At 40.1% G+C, this 20,710-nt stretch overlaps 1 protein-coding gene across 12 annotated transcripts in view; it reads right to left on the reverse strand.

Annotated features, from left to right (window-relative positions):
* SIPA1L1 (signal induced proliferation associated 1 like 1) overlaps positions 1-20,710 on the reverse strand; it is a 382,714-nt gene that overhangs the window by 156,141 nt on the left and 205,863 nt on the right. For 10 of the 12 annotated variants that reach the window (XM_039534586.1, XM_039534589.1, XM_039534591.1 and 7 more), the window contains one exon: positions 11,436-11,504. The exons of 1 other annotated variant lie outside the window; for it this stretch is intronic. The gene's annotated coding sequence lies outside the window, so the exon portion shown is untranslated. Of the gene's footprint in view, positions 1-9,707; positions 9,839-11,435; positions 11,505-20,710 lie in introns of all 12 variants that reach the window. One more of the 12 variants, XM_039534588.1, reaches the window with a different exon arrangement.

Genomic DNA, 20,710 nt, shown 5'->3' on the forward strand with positions numbered 1-20,710 from the left:
ATGAAGGTTATACTAGGCATTTTTTAGCAGAAGAAAAATATAAATATCTAAATGAGTCTTTTTTTCTGAAGCTTTGTAAGGAGGACAATACTAAGAATGCTCTCTTGTGGGATATTACATTCTCCCCACTTAAAAGAAACACTAATGGTGCTGATTTGAAGGTGTGCAAAGATTGAAGAGCCCACTCTCAAACAGGTACCAAGTCTTCCACTTGTGTGTTCAGAAATGAAAATAAAACTTGACTATGCAGGAACTAGCAAAACTGGAATCCTATGAACTGTACAAATATCAAAGATCTACAGGACTAGATATGATTCTATAATTACACAATGAGGTACAAAGTTGCCTGTAACTTTTTTAAAGTAATATCTTTATTTAACTATGTATATGAGTACGAACTTCCAACATCAGTTTTCTTCTGCTCAATCCTGCAGTGAAGCATAATATTTTCTCAATGAAGCAGCAAAGAATCCTGTGGCACCTTATAGACTAACAGACGTTTTGCAGCATGAGCTTTCGTGGGTGAATACCCACTTCTTCGGATGCAAGTAGTGGAAATTTCCAGGGGCAGGTATATATAAGCAAGCAAGAAGCAAGCTAGAGATAACGAGGTTAGATCAATCAGGGAGGATGAGGCTCTGTTCTAGCAGTTGAGGTGTGAAAACCAAGGGAGGAGAAACTGGTTCTGTAATTGGCAAGCCATTCACAGTCTTTGTTTAATCCTGAGCTGATGGTGTCAAATTTGCAGATGAACTGGAGCTCAGCAGTTTCTCTTTGAAGTCTGGTCCTAAAGTTTTTTTGCTGCAGGATGGCCACCTTAAGATCTGCTATTGTGTGGCCAGGGAGGTTGAAGTGTTCTCCTACAGGTTTTTGTATATTGCCATTCCTAATGTCTGATTTGTGTCCATTTATCCTTTTCCTTAGAGACTGTCCAGTTTGGCCGATGTACATAGCAGAGGGGCATTGCTGGCATATGATGGCATATATTACATTGGTGGACGTGCAGGTGAATGAATCGGTGATGGTGTGGCTGATCTGGTTAGGTCCTGTGATGGTGTTGCTGGTGTAGATATGTGGGCAGAGTTGGCATCGAGGTTTATTGCATGGATTGGTTCCTGACCTAGAGTTACTATGGTGTGGTGTGCAGTTGCTGGTGAGAATATGCTTCAGGTTGGCAGGTTGTCTGTGGGCGAGGACTGGCCTGCCACCCAAGGCCTGTGAAAGTGTGGGATCATTGTCCAGGATGGGTTGTAGATCCCTGATGATGCGTTGGAGGGGTTTTAGCTGGGGACTGTATGTGATGGCCAGTGGAGTCCTGTTGGTTTCTTTCTTAGGTTTGTCTTGCAGTAGGAGGCTTCTGGGTACACGTCTGGCTCTGCTGATCTGTTTCCTTATTTCCTCGTGTGGGTACTGTAGTCTTGAGAATGCTTGCTGGAGATTTTCTAGGTGTTGGCCTCTGTCTGTGGGGTTAGAGCAGATACGGTTGTACCTCAGTGCTTGGCTGTAGACAATGGATCTTGTGGTGTGTCCGGGATGGAAGCTGGAGGCATGAAGGTAGGCATAGCGGTCGGTAGGTTTTCGGTATAGGGTGGTGTTAATGTGACCATCACTTATTTGCACCGTGGTGTCTAGGAAGTGGATCTCCCGTGTAGATTGGTCCATGCTGAGGTTGATGGAGGGGTGGAAGCTGTTGAAATCGTGGTGGAATTTTTCCAGAGTCTCCTTCCCATGGGTCCAGATGATGAAGATGTCATCAATGTAGCGTAGGTAGAGAAGGGGCATGAGTGGACAGGAGCTGAGGAAGCGTTGTTCCAGGTCGGCCATAAAAATATTGGCATATTGTGGGGCCATGCGGGTGCCCATAGCGGTGCCACTGATCTGGAGATATATATTGTCATTAAATTTGAAATAGTTGTGTGTGAGGATAAATCAACATACCCTTCGAGCCCCGACCAGGGTTATTCTATCTACTACCCAAGATTCACAAACCCGGAAATCCTGGACGCCCCATCATCTCGGGCATTGGAACTCTCACTGAAGGACTGTCTGGATATGTGGACTCTCTACTCAGACCCTATGTTACCAGCACTCCCAGCTATCTCCGTGACACCACTGATTTCCTGAGGAAACTACAATGCATTGGTGACCTTCCAGAAAACCGGCTACCCCTCTGATATTTTCTCAATGGAAGTTGTAATGCCACCAATACAGTATTCTGATCTCATTGAAGGATTAAGAGTCTGATTGTGAGAAGAAAACTAACCTATTTTATAATGAGTAAAATTAGAGAAATAAATGTACTTAAGAAAGATCTATTGTAAATTTCCCCATGTGTGCTCCACCCTGAAACTCTACAAATGTGAGATGCTTGTCATTCACTGAAAGAATGGTGGAATGGCACTTTTAATCAGTTTCAGTGTTACTGAGAAGTAAAAAAAATCCCACTCTACTCATGGTCAGAGCGCATACCTTCCTACTATCGTTCTACCTTTTTGGCATGTTTTACTGGCTGTCTAGTCTGACCTTCCCTAATATTAACGGGGTAAGACCACATCAAAGGAGCCAGCCCAATTAGATGATGCATCGCAAAACTAGATTACTACCAATTAAAGCTGGCATTACAGAAGTCAAGAATGAATATTCAGTGCCTATGTGTCGAGGGTAGGCAGATCTCTTAATTGGACACTAAACTTTAGTAATGGATAAACAAGCAGAATACCAGCTCCTTAGCTCTTTTTAAAAAACGGGGCGACTTCTCCAAAAGCCAAAGCTTCATCTATGAAATTATGTTAAATTATACTAAATGTGTGTAGACAAGATGAGAGTATTGCCCACAAACAACAGAATGGAAAGCAGACAACAATGCCCCTGCAGATCATTTGCTTTTATTTTATCATTTGCTTTTATTAAAATACACACACACACACACACATTTATAAATGTTAGTAAATTTCCTCACCAATATCAGTAGAAATGAGACTACTGAAGAAATTAATCATGACAACAACAAATTCAATGCTGTGCATCTTTTGGGGTTGAGGGATCTTAAAACCAAAATAGCAATGTGGACTGATACACAAGTAATAGACAACAATATTGAACTACTCCCTTGCATCTTTTGAAGTGTCTAACAATGGGAACTCCATGCTCCCTAGATAAAATGGTTGTATTCTGTTTACCAGATTCTAGTTTGACAGTAGTCATACCACCTTCTATATATGTACAGGCTGCAGGGAGGAACTAAACTAATTTAGTTACCACCTTCTCTTACACTGTGTACAATGAGATTTCTGACTCCTGCACAGGGATTCCCACAGCTCCCATTGGCTGGGAACAGCAAACCACAGCCACTGAGAGCTGAGGGGCTCTGTGCCTGCAGACGCTCCAAGTAAACAAAACGTCCTGACCCGCCAGTGGCTTACCCTGATGGGCCAGGAGCCAAAGTTTTCTGACTCCTGCTATATTTTAAAAGTTGGCATCACAAGAAACACTCAAAAGTTTTGCTAGAATTATTTTAATATAATCTAACGAAAAACCTGTTATTGTTATAATAACTGAACAAATATGTATTCACCTTCAAAATTACAGTCAATATTTAAAACCAGTAAATGGATATTTAAAACAAATACCTTAGAACAATATGAGACTTTAAAGAGTCTTATTATTAGATATTCAATTCAGTATTTCCATGGAGCTTAAAATCATCAAATTTTGGTGTAGACCTGTTTATAAGCCAACCCCCGTTCTTTGATGCTTCACTTTTTTACCAAAAATATTCGGCTTATGAACGAGTATATACGTTATTTAAGATACATCAACTGATTTGATCCATAATTAGACTTGGCAGAAATGGATGTTTATTTTATAAGTTTGATTGAGAATACTGACGTTTATTTTAAAAAACTTATTTTTTTAATCAATTTATATTTTCACAGTTTACATTTGCACAATATTATGAAGGGGTCAAAACGGGGACGGGGGGGCAGAATAATTTAATAACACTAGAGCAGGGGTTCTCAAACTTCATTGCACCATGACCCCCTTCTGACAACAAAAATTACTACACGACCCCAGAAGCGGGGACCGAAGCCTGAGCCGTCCCAAGCCCCAGCAGGGGCAGGGGGGGGAGGCTAAAGCCAAAGCCCAAAAACCACCACTCCGGGGGGGAGGGGGGACGGGAACGGGGACAAAGCCGAAGCCCAAGGGCTTCAGCTTCAGGCAGGGGGCCTGTACCCTGGACACCACCACCCAGGGTGAAGCCCTTGGGCTTTGGCTTCAGCCCTGGGTGGTAGGGCTTGGGCTTCGGACCGAGGCGTTGAGGCCCAGACTTCAGCTTTGGCCCCCAGCAAGTCTAACGCCAGCCATGGCGACCCCATTAAAACTGGATCGCGACCCACTTTGAGGTCCCAACCCACAGTTTGAGAACCGTTGCACTAGATGTTGAGATTCAAATAATTAAAGCTTTATAACTGTTAAAACCACAAACTGGCATCGCCACATGTCAAAATAGACAATTAAATATCTTTTAATCCAACTCTAAGAAGTTCTCAAGATGCATTTTTATACTTTGCCTATCAGTACATTTTGATTACTGATGAAAATATTTTTCATCGGTTTGTATGTGTGCAGCAAAATCGAAGTTTTTACTGATATTTACCAGTAAAAATCTAATCCTTCCAAGCCTATGTATAATCAAGGACTCTAAAAAGGACTCCTACACTCTTGCTAACATTAACAGTTACTTATTTTTTTAAATCCTCCTCTTCATAAATATTTCCGCACTTTAAAACAAAATTGTTATGACTGCACAACTGTGGGACACCACAAAATGAAGAGTTCCTACAAAGTGGCTAAGAAACCCTTGATTTGGGAAAGAGACATGTAGACAAGGGTCTCATTTGCTTGTTCTGTCTATACCCACAATTGTCTTGTGATTAGAAACCATGGTGACCCTTGTCAGCAATCTAATTTATTGTATATCAGTGAGAAAGAATACTACTTACAGAGAGGAATATGATGAAGAGGGCAAACTGGTTATGGCATTCCAAATAAAACTGGTGGCTTCAAGAAAGAACCATTTGACTTAAAAAGAGTGCACTGCTGTTTTTCACAACCTATCATCGCTCCACTCTCTCTCTCTCTCTCAAAAGCTTTAAGGACAACTTGAACTTTGAGCATATTCATCTATAGACTGTTCAAAACTTTATTACATAAATCATAGGGAAGGGAGGCGTATGACCGATACCTCTTCATAAATAAAATGCTTAAAAGTACCTAACCTCAATATGCGTCTAAAGACTACTTGCTTTTAAATCAAAAAATAGGTAACTGCTTGTCTGAAATAATCTCTCTGCTTGTACATAATTCTTTCAGAAACCAATTTGAAAGCACAAGTCACTCTGTCTAGGTATATCACTATACCCTGTCGGAAAGGATTCTACTACAGCAAGTATTATTGTTAAATATTAAGTTCTTTTAGCAGGTGAAGAAATATTCACCACTGAACAGCTGACATGATCAGCTGTCTATAGTTTCAGCCACAGAACATGTTTGACAACTGTGCTATGTAACATGTTATTCACTCCTTCTCTGATGAGATCATGAGCCATAAAGACACTAAGAATCCTACCAGCATACCAGGTTTCCCTTCACATTAGATAAGTCACTTTCTGTATCTTTTCCTAGGTTTTAAATCCCCTTCTCTCAGGGAGCACAATGAAGAGTCCTCTTCTATCAAACCCAAAGACTCTTGGGCATAATATTCAAGAGTTACTTCCATTTTCCTAAAAACAATATAGCTGCTAGAACACAGCCTGCTGTGGAGGCGGCTTACAATCACCAGATAAGCTAATGTGGGCACCACTCTCCACATTTGATCCTTTGCTATTTCCAATGTTTGTTCCTCCAATTTTCAGCCACTGAAATCATATTGAAAATAGTCCGATGACAGAGCCCCATTTATCCTGAATGGGCACAGGATTGGTCCACATTAAAGGGCTTTTTCTGAATTATGTAAGTCAGGGCACCAAGTAAAAAGCCACAGAACAGAGGAGATTTAAATAACAAGGAACAAATTAGGAAAACAATATAGGCCAGAGGTAGATCTGGAAATTCAGAGCAAGGAAAGCAAAATAGTGCACCTGTTGGCAGAATATGTCATGTGTAAACGACTTACAACCTTTTACAGTCGAACGGAGATGCGCAGAACTAGGATTCAGGAGCCTAGTTGCTGCTTTCAACTCTGTCACACATTTCCCATGTGACCCTGGACAAGTCACTTAATTCATGTTTCTCCATTTTCCCATCTGAGAAATGTTGATAATGAGACTTTTGTGAAATGCTCTGACATTAAAAGGTGAAAAGAGCTATACCAATGCCATGTATTATTTGCAGACAGGAGTAAAAGAATGGGTTAAAATAGTTTAAAGTACTAAAATTGCTCATGAGACCTCATGCCAATTTATGTGCTTTTGCAATCACATTTTTCTATTAAAAAAAATTCCCAAAACTTATTGCTATGTTAAAGCATCACACAAACAAAAGGTGAACCTATCCAACTATACAAGGGAAAAGTGAAAGTGGCTACACACAAAACCAAATAATATAGGAAAAAGTATTTTAATTTCCTTCAACCACAGTAATCCTAAATATTAATTATAATATATTTAAAAAATGGTTCAGAGACGTGTGGTTTTTCTACTCAAGAGCATTCCCTTTAAAGCCTTGATCCTGCAATCAGATGCACATGGGTGAACCTCTACACTCACATGGAGCTCCATGGAAGTCAGTGGGGATTCATGAAAGCACAGGAGTCTGCCTATATGGATCAAATGGCAGAATCGGGGCCTCCGGTTGCACATTTAAAAATCGGAGTCTAGAAATGCAAAGTTAAGGTTCTAACAGTAACATGGTGTAGGCTGCATTGCACAGTCTAAAGTATTATGCCATATAGTGTATATAAAACACTAAATATATTAAGCTACATATTCACTCAGAAGCACAGGAATAGCAAATACCATCTATTCTCAGTGCAACTACGACCCCATCAACTGAGATTTTAATACCATCTGATTGGCTGAAGGGGATGATCAGGAAGAATGGCATGTATAGTAAATAGTAATATTCTATTATACATATGGAGAATATTAAAGCAGGTAAAGCGTTCCTATCAATACTACCTCAATTGTAGCACTTTGTTCAAAGAATACAAAATATTTCAAGGTTCTGGGATAGATATCATCAGATGAGGGAGGTTTCTGTCAATCATGTAGGATGGCAAATTTCCCTCGTGTAGTTGCCCAAATTAGTGGATAACTACGTGAAGAGAAAGTGTTTATACAATGCACTCCAATAAACCATGAAGCTTCCCAGAGAAAGAAGATAACCCACACGACATACTTCCATACTGCCTCTTACTCCTTTTCTGAAGTCTCAGGGCAGGACTTTAAACATCATAGAACAAGTTACTTCTGAAAACACAGAAATGAAATGCTTGTCTAGGTTTAAAAATAAAATGCAAATGATTTGACATGAATATACAAACATTAATTTCTGTCAATGAGATGTTTAAACTATGTGATTATGAAAGCTGTGCATTTTTAATGTGGATGTAGGTATAAGCTATTATTATGTCCAGAAAACAAGTTGAAACAGAAAATGTGACTAGGCTGCAGAGACTGCAGCATACCATAGTTTAAAAAAAGAAGATGGATCATATTCTCATTTGAGAAAGTTCATCAATTTACAAAAAGCAGCAGATGCCAGTTTACTGTACTCCCACTCTGGAGGAAAAAAAAGTGATTTATTACAGAAGAAAAATGGTTTTCCATTTAACAAGCTATGATCACCAACAGTATTCAATAACTTATTAAATAATTTATGAATCATGCAATTCTCTAAAATAACTGCCAACCCCCCTTCTATCTGAAATAGATACATGCTCATGTAATTTTTTTAAAACTTTGGGCTTTGCAATTTGAAAATGAATAACATTAATGGCAAGCAAACAGCACTATGAAATATGCAATCATAAATAAATAAGAAAAAACATTTTAATACCTATGAAGCAACAGACACTTGAGGTGCCATGTTATCCTACTCTCAGAATATTTTCCTCCAACAATTGCTTTTTCTAAGTTTCATTCCTTTAGCAGATGTGGGCTCAACCCACAGGTTTTTTTTGGTTTTTTTTTATTGTTTTTGTTCCTTTTATAAAGTAAGTATTTATTTTGGCAAAGAACAGAAAAGACCACACTGGTGGCTACACAGGAAATGTTGTCTGGTTTCCTCAGAGTTTTTCTAAACAAACATTTCAGTTTGAAATAACAGAAGTTCAAACCTGTGTGACTATGTATTGTAGAAGGAGGAGGAAGAGTGAAAAGAATAGAGCTATCCAATCATATCCCCACATATCCTTGCCAGTGTCCCCGACATATCAATAGCATGTAGGAAACAGATTCAATGGCTTCTAACAGATCTAAAAAAACCTGCTTGGACAACTGGTTTTGATCCATCTTCAGAAAAACAACATTGACCAATGAGATTACGTCTCTGCACCATAATCAGACCTAAAATCAGATAAGAGGTTGAAGGAATTCAGATCTCTAGAAATTGTCAGAGCTGTTTCACCAACATTTCTTGATAATCTGCACTAAAAATGGGTTATTAGACTTAGGGCAATGATTGCCAAAATTTTCTATGATAGTTTATTGAGCGAGGCTTAGCAATCACTTTAAGAGCTCTTGGGTAAAATGTTCAAAAGTGACTAAGACAATTAGGAGCCTATGTCCCATTGGCTTTCAATGACAATGAGGCTTCTAAATTCCTTTTGAAAATGGGACTTAGGAAATTATTGAAAATTTTACAACTTAGCTTTTCTTTTTTCCTTCTAAAAACTTAAGACCTGAGGAATGCAGAAAGTTAACTTTTCCGCAGGTGAATTTGTATAGTTTGCTAGGATATGATAATTTGGTTTGTGGTTAAAGAATTTAATTTCAACTGCCACTTAACTGTTTATACAACAGAGTAAAGATAAGGCAAATTGTATTCAGGCTGCTTTAGAAATACAAGACTGTGACTAAGTGTAAATGCAAATTAATTTTAAAGTTTATCAGCAGCCTAGAAAAATAAGTGTTTCAGTTTTCTTCCTGGTTACCTTGAGAATGCTAGATTTTCCTATCTCCTCAGGATAATGGACCATAACTGGTCTCTACAGCCTTAAACTAATGTATAATGACTAAGCCTTAATCCTCAATAGAAAAATGCAAAGTAATTGCTTTTCTGAGCCTTATTAACACACACAGATGTGCACACACTGTATTAATAAAACGGGAGTCTTATATAACACTGTTAAAATAAAGAGAGAGTTTATATTTATTGACTCTGGTGAATTACATAGCTCTCAATGTTCTTCACTATCCTGCTGTCTGGTAAGAAGGACAACACGAAATACAGCTATGTAAGAATTTATCAAAAGCATTCTGCAATTGTCAGGATAACTAGCCTGATTGATTCAAAAAGAACAAATAGCTGTTGTGTTTTTATTCCTTTTATCTGACCCAAAAGGGAAAATAGATTACAATGTGGAGAGAGCACTTAGGGAATACTAGTGGTAAAAGTTATGTAAGCACAAATTGTAAGAATGCCCTTTCTGATTACCTTGAGAAGTGGGGATGTGTGCTAGAAATGGCCTGTAGAGATTTACAAACCTTCTGAGTTGGTTTAGATACTTTGCAAGAAAAGCTATCTAGACCATGTAGCAAGCCAACTTATTCAGTAGAGAGGCTGATGGACCTGTGTCAGTCACTCTTCATTTACGTAAGTCAGTGGCAATTGTGATCTGCAGAAGGAGAGCATCAATTCTAATAAGCTCACATCCCCTCACCACAAAAAAGCTATGGATCTTTTGAACACTCACATGTATCAGTCCACCTCTATATAAGGATGTTGTTTCAGGGAAAAGGAGAAGTAGGAATCCACAAACTCACTTTTAAGGCTTCCCTGTCAAATATAATAGCCTTTTTGCTACATATAGCAGTAGTGTGGGGCTGGCAAGATTTACACATGCATGTGGGAAAAAAAATTAATTTGAATTGGACCCCACAGGCAATGAGCCAAGGAAGGCTGTTCAACTTCATTGTCTTAGCACTAGAGAACCGAATTTCTGTTAAATCTGTAGGATAAAATTTTCAAATGAATTTCAAATGACTTAAATGTCTATGGCTACCCCACCTTGCAGTGCAGACTACGGACATGTGAACTGAAGAGCACAAAGGGTTGCGCCGTAGCTGCCCCATGTGAATGTTGCTGACACAAAACTAGAAGGTACCCAGTTTGCGTTAACCTAGTCCTCGAACCAGACTACATTAACACAAACTGGGTACCTTCTAGTTTGCATCAGCAGTGTCCATGTGGGGCAGCTACAGCGCAACACTGATGTGCTCTTCAGTTCACACCGCCACTGAGTGCAGCGTAAACAAGCTCTAGATTTCATGGATTTAGGGCAACTGACTGGGTTGGCATGTAAGGGAGCAGAGGAAGGAGGATATGGAAAAAAAATTCAATGAACTAAGGGGACATTCAGGGAGCTGAGGAAGCTAAGCTGTCTCCTTATTCCCTACACACCTCCCTCCCTACACTACTCGCCACTGTTGCCCAAAACCAGCTCAGCTCCAATGCCCTACTTCCACAGCCCCTAGTTCGTGCACCCTCCTCACTAATTCACCTCCCCATACTAGTTATGAAGAATTTTGTTAAAGACACAAACACTGAAATGTCAAATACAGAACAGAGGACAGGAGGTACGGAGTACAAATTCACATGCACTCACAACAGGGCAAAGACACAGAAACAGATACTCGTCAAAAAACCCACAAACAAATGATGCCAAAAGAAAAGGAAGATTTTATTAAATCTCTTCATGACAGGGCTGCTTTATTCACACATTTTTAAAATGTAGAACCACTAGTATCTAACTGATAAGAGTGAAGGGGATCCCACCCAACACCTGCTTTGGCAGTTTGGTTTAATAGCAGTCCTTTGCTAAGCTTTGACAATTACTCCCACATTCCCCCCGAGATACTAATGGTTTTCTAAAAATAAAATGGAGATTAGCATTTACAGTGAACTGCCTAAGCAATGCACAATTTGACAGAAGGTGAAATTAATCAACTCTGTGGTGTGCTAATGTCCAGATTTTACTTTGAAGGTCCAGATTTAAACTGAACCAATCTAGTTGAACACATTTATGTTTAAATAGATGGCACAAAATGCTATTTTTGTTTTCCATTTCAACAGCTTGGTATCTTAGAATACTGTAGTAAAGCTTCTCACTTAACATGGAGCAAAATGATTCTACATGAGTATCACAGGCCTTTGTTTAGAACTAAAAAACAGCTTACAAAAAAGTGGATTTAAGCAAAAGGCAAAAAACTTACTATAATTTCATGGCATGTTGGTCAATACACAGAACTTAGCTTCAGCATCCATACAATGAATCGTATCACCTGGGAAAAAAGCAGAGTATGACCATTAAAAATATCAAGAATATATAATAATACTGACAAATACATCAATTGAAATCTTGTAAATAGGATTATTGATGAAGAAAGAAAGAAAGACTGTCAAGCTTCTCTCCTTTTCCATGGAAGCATAAAAATCTTTAAGCCACTGCGGGGACAGAGAGGATGGTAGAAATGTTTAAAACACAACAATAAGGCAGTTACTTTAAACAACAAAATGGGTGGTCTTTTTAAAAAGGAATATTTAAAAAAAATTACTATTACAAATTGCACTGGGTATAGGCAGAAATTCATAAGTACTTCTTGATGCTAATTCCTAAGAGAAGAAGACTATATGTAGAGATTAACTACTATTTTTGTTTAAAGATTTAACAAAAACACATTGAATCACAGAGGATTAGGGTTGGAAGAGACCTCAGGAGGTCATCTAGTCCAACCCCTTGCTCAAAGCAGGATAAACACCAACTAAGTCATCCCAGCCAGGGCTTTGTCAATCCGGGCCTTAAAAACGTTTAAGAATAGAGATTCCACCACTTCCCTAGGTAATCCATTGTAGTGCTTCACCACCCTCCTAGTGAAATATTTTTTCCTAATATCCAACCTAGACCTCTCCCACTGCAACTTGGGATCATTGCTCCTTGTTCTGTCATCTGCCACCACTGAGAACAGCCTAGCTCCATCCTCTTTGGAAGCCTCCTTCAGATAGTTGAAGGCTGCTATCAAATCTCCCCTCACTCTTCTCTTTTTTGTTGCCCTCCGCTAGACTCTCTCCAATTTGTCCACATCCTTTCTGTAGTGGGGGGCCCAAAACTTGACACAATACTCCAGATGTGGCCTCACCAGTGCCAAATAGAGGGGAATAATCCCTCTGCTGGCAATCCTCCTACTAATGTCGCCCAATATGCTGTTAGCCTCCTTAGCAACAAGGACACACTGTTGACTCACATCCAGCTTCTTGTCCACTGTAATCCCCAGGTCCTTTTCTGCAGAACTGCCACTTAGTTGGTCCCCAGCCTGTAGCGGTGCATGGGATTCTTCTGTCCTAAGCGCAAGACTCTGCGCTTGTCCTTGTTGAACCTCATCAGATTTCTTTTTGCCAAATCCTCCAATTTGTCTAGGTCACTCTGGACCCTATCCCTACCTTCCAGTGTATCTACTTCTCCCCCCCAGCTTAGTGTCATCCACGAACTTGCTGAGGGTGGAATTCATCCCACCATCCAGATCATTAATGAAGATGTTGAACAAAACCAGCCCCAGGACCGACCCCTGGGGCACTCCGCTTGATACCGGCTGCCAACTAGACAGAGCCGTTGATCACTACCCATTGAGCCCGACAACCTAGCCAGCTTTCTATCCACTTTATAGTCCATTCATCCATTGTGTCCCCTCACAAAATGCTCTAAGTGCATTAAGTCAGCGGACTGCATCCACAGTAGCGAGGCTAGCGTCGACTTCTGGAGTGTCGCGCTGTGGGTAGCTGTGAGTAGCTATCCCACAGTTCCTGCAGTATCCGCTGCCCATTGGGATTCTGGGTTGAGATCCCAATGCCTGATGGGGCAAAAACAGTGTCACGGGTGGTTCTGGGTACATGTCATCAGGCCCCCCTCTCCCTCCCTCCCTCTCTCCATGAAAGCAATGGCAGACAATGGTTTTGTGCCTTTTTTCCTGGGTTACCTGAGCAGACGCCATATCACGGCAAGCATGGAGCCCGCTCAGCTCATTGTCACCGTACGTCTCCTGGGTGCTGGCAGACGTGTGACTGCATTGCTACACAGCAGCAGCTCCTTGCCTTTTGGCAGCAGACGGTGCATTACGATTGGTAGCCATCATCGTCCTAGTCCTGGGTGCTCTTTTAGCCGACCTCGGTCAGGGGCGCCTGGGTAGACATGGGAGTGACTCAGCCAGGTCATTCCCATCTTCTGCCGAGCACCCAGGAGATGATGGCTAGCAATCGTAATGCAGCATCTTCTGCTGAGCACCCAGGAGATGACGATGGCTTGCAGTCGTACTGCACCGTCTACTGCCAGCCTAAGATCTAAAAGATAGATGGATCAAAACAAGAAATTGACCCGATTTGTTTTGTGAAATCAACGGCCTGCTAAACCCAGGGTTTTGAGTTCAATCCTTGAGGGGGCCATTCTGTGTGACAGTTGTCTATGTTTCTCCTTGATGCAAAGCCACCTCTTTTGTTGATTTTAATTCCCTGTAAGCCATGTTGTCAGTCGCCCCTCCTTCTGTCAGAGCAACAGCAGACAACTGTTTTGCATAAAACCAGGTGAGGAGGCGACAGCAGCACGGTGATGAGAGGGACACTGTCATAGACTTCTCACAAAGTATGGGCCGGGCAATGTGCACATCATGCTGATGAGCGCTGCATGAGCTCTGCAAACATGCTGGCCAAACAGGAAATGAAATTCAAAAGTTCGCAGGCCTTTTCCTGTCTACCTGGCCAGTGCATCTGAGTTGGGAGCGCTCCCAGAGGCCAATACCATCGCATTGCGTCCACACTATCCCAAATTTGACCCAGCAAAGCCGATTTCAGTGTTAATCCCCTCGTCGGAGGTGGAGTAAAGAAATCGATTTAAAGAGCCCTTTAAGTCGGAAAAAAGGGCTTCATCGTGTGGACGGGTCCAGGCGTAAATCGAGGTAACGCTGCTAAATGCGACCTAAAGTCGTAGTGTAGTCCAGGCCTCAGACAGATACTAGGCACCTTTACAATGAGAAAATAGCAGCAGATAGTTTGGAAAGGGGACTTTGAGTGAAAAGGAGCAGAAATTAGTCAGAAGGCTGATAAGGGAGAAAAATATTTTAGTGATTCAAGGGAAACCTGATTTTACTGGGAGAGTGCAGAGGAAGCCTGCAAATATGGAGAACATAGAAGATCTTGGTTCTAGACAGGGAGGCTAGTATAAGAATCACAGGGTTAGAATGGACCGCAAGTGTCATCTAGTCTAATCCCCTGCCAAGATGCAGGATTTGTATAGAACACAGGATTTTGTAGATGATGGGGAGGATGGGAAACCTGATTGTGGATGGCCAGTGGTAGCCTGCTGTAGAAGCAAAAAGGGTTTGGAATACAATAGATGAAATCCTGGCTCCACTGCAGTTACTGGGAATTTTGTCACTGACATCAGTGGGACCTGGATTTCACTCAAAATGATGTACTTTAATAACTGTTGATGCTGCATTTCTACATGTTTATTATCATCATATTATATAACACTGACAGTCCTAGAATCAGGGAAGGTTTCCTTAGCAGGGAAAAGTATTTCAGTACAAACTTACACACGAGTAGAGAAGGGTAAAAAAAAAAATTAAGCACTTCATAATTGTTGTCTATACAGAAATTTATACCCCCCATCCTGCTTTTGTTAGTATTATTCTGTTCTTCCCCCATCTCCTGTTTCTTGAAACTAACTTAAATACAGAGAGATGTACTATCCCCATTCATGAAACGATTACATTATATTTTAGACAATAAAAACAAAGGAAAATGTGATTTGTAGAAAAAATTTTCCTGTACTCTAATCCAGGCTAAGTTCTCTTGCCTGTCACTGAATAGCTGAGGCTGAGATGAGTGAGTGCTTAAAAAAAAAAAAAAAAAAAAACACCCTGGCTTATTAAGAAAAGGTTTTGAACTCTGGGTATGCGTAACTTAGTACATTAGAAAAATCATCTTTTTTAAAATGACATTTTGTCTAGCACCTTTTGATTCTCTTCATACTTATCAAATATTTCTTCCAAGTGAGTCTTTGTTTTAAATATTTACAACTGGAAGAACTGCATGTAAAAACAAAAAAAATGATTTTGGAGACATGATGATAATTATGCCCATGAATATCCTGAAGATATGAGAATACATTAAGGATAAACCTCAAATGAAAGAGTAAGGTATCTTATGAAGAGGATATTTATTTATGTTTCAATCCCACAGAAATCTATTAGGCATTTATTTATACCTCAGCATTTACTTTTATGTAAGCACTACCAAATAAACTGCAGTAGTGTCATGTTAATGTCTCTTGGCAAAAGGAGTCTGCTCATCTATTCAGCATGATTTAAAATATCATTGAGGAGGCTACAGTTGAAAATAGGAGCCGTGGTGATTTCAATTACTGTATCAAGAACTATAAAACATGCTGGAATAACAATTCTTAAAACCAAAATATTAAGTGGAAAAAGTTAGATTAACAGAACAAAGGTCCTTGATAAGTCCTGTGCAAAAATACATATTTTAATCCTTTTGTTATGTTTTAAATATAGAACAGTCCTGGAATGTTCTTTGATCACAAATTTTGAATCCAATGAGACAATGTCTGAATCTCATAAAGGGATGACACGTTAATTTCAGAGAAAACATAACATTATTCTTGTTTAGCTCTGATCAGTTGTTTGTTACTTGATAAAACAAAGCATTTTTTCTGAACCCTTATGACAGACATTTTACTCATTTATGAGTAAAGGAAACCTGTTTTTCTGTAAGTATTGCAACTTCCACATAGTCAACATGGCACAGAAGTCAACATGGCATTATTAGATATTTAGAATGTGTTGAAGGGAGTAGATACCTTTATATACAAAGCATTAATTTCAATTTTGGAAGCTAAGAATCAAATAACCTAAGCCGATGTTCATTGCATTTATTAAGTCATCAGTTTGCTACATGAATTCTAGGCTCCCTCTGTTTTGGTATGCTGCATAAATCAAAGCACAGTGTTTGCTTTCTTTTATATAGTAATAACTTAGCATTTTGGCTTGAGCTCTAAATAGATACATCCTTTCTAGAAATTTGAAATTAAGCCAATACAGAGCTCCATTCACTACAAAACCATACAAAGCAAACATGCTTATTTCCTACCATCACATTCAGCTGCTCAGCACTAACCACTATAGAACAATCCACTACAAACAAAAGTTTGGTACACATTGTTCATTCCCTTCACACACACAAAGGGTTGCCAAACACGCAGTTCAAGATACAAACAAAATTATTTGTTAACCACCCACACGTTCACTGCTGTACAATACAATTATTCAGACAGTGCCTGTCCAAAGAGCTAAAAGGCACAAGCAGATAACATGCACTGAGAGAGGTAGAAGAACATGTTAACTTAGACATTCCTCTCCGCCAACCTATTTTGGATAAGTATTTTAGAACAATGGATCTGCAGTATAATTTTGATTGGTAAAAGAGACAGTGCAGTATAAGTAGTTGACGGGTAAAATACTGCAATGCTATCAAATCTTAGAATTTTTGTCAAAGTCTCAAGTGTATTAAGTCTTTTAAGCTATGTTGAAAAAGATTAAAATACCAAATCTGGGGCAATTTAATGAAGAAATATTTTTGGCCTCAACACAGATTTACCAACTAACAAACAATACATCCCCATTCGTTTGATGACGTAAAGACAAAAGGGAGAACCTACACTGAAGTACTTCCTTATGTTTTGCAGTTTAAAGTTTCACAGGTCTGTTAACTATTATTAGAATGATCACAGTTTGGCCTAAGTTAGAACATCTATTATTTTCCATATTATGAGCTCTTAAACATAAAGAGGACAGGGGGAAGGGGAGACTATCTCCTTAGCAGCACAGAAACTAAAATACGAAACTGAAGCATTTAACAAAACTACCTTGTGTTATGGTAACTAAAAATGTCTAGAAAGGCAGGAACAAATGGAGAAAACAGCAGCAAGTTCTTCTGTGAATTCAGTTAGATTTCATTATTTTTGTTTTTCTTCGTTGTGGGTTCACATGGAATGGGAGGAAATACTATATAAATATTAAACATCACAACATCCCAAGATGGAGATAAACATTTTGATTTTACAGACGGAAAAACAGAGGCCAAGAGATGAAGTGGCTAAAAAAGTTGACTGATACAACTCACAACTCTGAAAAGTTCTATTCCTCACTACCAAGAAATGGAAATGATTTTGTAGAATGAGCCTCAAAGCTTGGAGGGAAGGCAGGAATTTCTCATTCTCCAACATGAATCAATAATGGCTGCTCAGACCAATTGGAAGTTGATGGCCTAGGCATACCTGTTTAGTCTCCCCGAAAGGTTCCCAATTTCATGTGCCCTCTACTGGACTCCCAAGTGGTTCCCTAATCTCCTGCAGCTTCTCAGGGTATGTCTACACTGGTGCTGGGAGTGAGTCTTACAGCCTGGGAACACAGGCTCACTCTAGCCAGGCTCGAGCTAGCTCACTAAACACAGCAATGTGGACATTCTGGTGTGGTCTAGGGGAACAGATGGACTTTAAAGTCTAAGCTTTTGACCAACCTCAAAAGTACACATTGCTGTTTTTACCGTGCAAGCTTGAGCCCCACTAGTGCACATCTACCTACCTGGGCTGGCAGACATGCCCCCAGATGCAGTGTAGAAATTCCTGCTGCAACATTCAGCAAGAGTAACGTAGGAAAAAATCTCCACAGCAGGCTAGGAAAGCAGCAAGATTCTGGTGCACTTCCCAGCACCTAACATAGGGCAGGGGAGAGGAGAAATGCCGTTGGCCCCTCCAGAGCTTTGGAAAGGAATGTCCCAGGGAAGACAGGAAAACACAAACAGCAAAAGGAGCAACAGAGACCGAGGAGGGCTAGGGGAATCAAAGAGAGAGGAAAGAATTTTTAGATTTCATTGACTGACGTGATGTGGGGCAGTAACAAGAATTGATGGATTTGATTTAAGGAATCAGGTGATGCATGTTTTGGCATTTGCTCATTTGTAGAACATTTTCAGGTCCCAAACCTACAGTCCTAATAGGAATGTCTTAAAAGGTCTGGTACCTTTGTTCTTGTCCACATAGGTATCAAATAAAGCACTTGCCTTCGCTCTGCACAAATACATTTAATTCAGGTGACAGTTCATCAAAGGCTGTTCACTTATTTTTGGAGCCGAAATAATGGCCACTCTCAATGCAATTATAACAGACGAAGAACACCAACAACAACAGCAGCAAAGCAGCACCAGTTCAAAAGACTGTTTTTAATAAACCAAGACAATTTTTATAATTTAATATGGGTATTATTCCCTAAATTCAGCAGCTAGGAATTTAACAGATTCCTAATTTCTCATTTAGGTACTTCTACAGAATGGTTCTTTAAGAAATTTTCTCATTCTAAAATGGAATATACAATAAATATATCTGCATTTCTGCTTATCTAAAAATTGGAAAGGTTTTTATATTTGAATTCACAGAACCACATATAATTTGACCTGAAGAAAAATAAATTCTTCCATGGATTCTGGGGCCCTGTATAGGCTTTTACTCACAATGTATGTGCTCAGACACAATTTTTTTTTCTTGAAGCTGATCCTAAATGGTGATCTAATTGTATACTGTACAACGTAAAATTAATTGACTGTGTAGTCTTACTGGAACTTTCATTATACTGAACCTGTGGGGGATAGTGAGACGGAGGCAGCAGGAGGCAGACTTGAGGAGCAACTTGGGGCTCCCTTCCTGGGATGATGTGGAGGGTATTGGGCTATTTAAACCTAAATCATACACACAAAAACTAAGCTAAAAGAACATTTAAGTTGCAAAGTCAAGCACTCAAAAATAGTGTGTGATTTTGTAGTTAAAGACTGACATAATGTATGTGCACTGGCAACCTCATTGTAATTTGTTAGCACTTTTAGAAAAGCAAACTGAAAAAAACACCCAGAAATTCCAATATGTGGCATCATATTAATATCCATATGGTTCATCAGCAAGATTGGAACCATAGATGAACTGCACAGACCCAGGGCATTTCAGCTAATGGAGTAACTGATAGCAATACTGGGTTGTCATCTTCCATGTGGACCAGGACTAGAGGGGGATGACAACACATCTTGCCAGTGAGTTCAACAGCTATGTGCTGACAGAAGAGGAATGGTGAGACTCAGGAAACTTGGATTCAATTCCAGTCTGCAGAGGTGAGTGTTCTCTAGTGGGCACAGTCTCTGTTGCCCATTCTGGCCCCCACCCCCCAAATCATCTCTGTCCCGCTCCTCTCTCTCCTATCTTCCCTCCTACTCTCCCCCCCACCCCCCCCCCGGCTCCTTGTCCCAGTCCCAGTCCCATTTTCTTTGCCTAACCAATCGCATCTTCACTCCTTACCCTTCTCATCCCAGTGCCAAGCTCCTCTCCCTCTAACTCCAAGTCCCATCCTCTTCCCACTCCACTGGCTTCCAGTCCCAGCTCTGTGGTTAGGATGGTGGCGGCATACACTTACACATAGGAGCAAGTTCAATCAATCTGCAAGGATGGTGGAGGTGTAGTCTGATCAGCACTAGAAACAGAGAGGCTAAAGAATGCTCAGTGAGGACAGAATCTTCTGAGAGGCTAGTTGCTAAAATAGGATTACTCTATTGAGCATGTGTGAACGGCAATTTTTCCAAGTTCCAGTGGGTCTCAAACTTTTTTTTACTGGCAACCCTTTTCACATTGCAAGCCTCTGAGTGTGCCCCCCCCAAAATAAATTAAACACACTTTTTAATATATTTACCACCATTATAAATGCTGGAAGGAAGCAGGGTTTGGAGTGGAGGTTGACAGCTCGTGACCCCTCCATGTAATGACCTCATGACCCCCTGAGGGGTCCCGACCCTCAGTTTGAGAACCCCTGTTCTTTAAATTGGCCAAATTTGGGGAAATTTTCACAGGGATGGCAAAAGGCACATCTCTAATACGAAGGCTACCACCACTACCAAATTTCAAGCCCCAGATCCTGCCTCGGGGCACTGGGGCTGTTAAAAGAAAATATCAGAACATTTTTTTTAAATGGGCAAAGCATATCTTTCCCTTCCTCATACTTGGAAATGCTGACTGTTTTAGATTAAATTTTCCAAAAAAAAAAACCTTCAGCTTGAGACAGAAACCCAGCATGTCAATTTCAGCTTAAATAGTTAAAGCCAAATGTTTTTCCGGTTTTTGAATGTAAACACTTACCTGATATTTGTAAAATTTTGTTTGATGAACACTAAAATCCCAAAACAAAAAGCAATTTACTTTAGAGTGCCACCACACCCAAAATTCACAGCACACAGGTAACTATCAGGGTGACCAATATTGTCTCATTGTTTCCTTATACTCCCCTGTCTTTCTTTATCAGTCTATTTTCTCTAGTCGTATACTTAGATCCAGGGGCGGCTCCAGGCCCCAGCACGCCAAGCGCGTGCTTGGGGCGGCACGCCGCGGGAG

The sequence above is a fragment of the Mauremys reevesii genome, linkage group 4, assembly GCF_016161935.1.
Source record: "Mauremys reevesii isolate NIE-2019 linkage group 4, ASM1616193v1, whole genome shotgun sequence".
NCBI lineage: Eukaryota > Metazoa > Chordata > Testudines > Geoemydidae > Mauremys > Mauremys reevesii.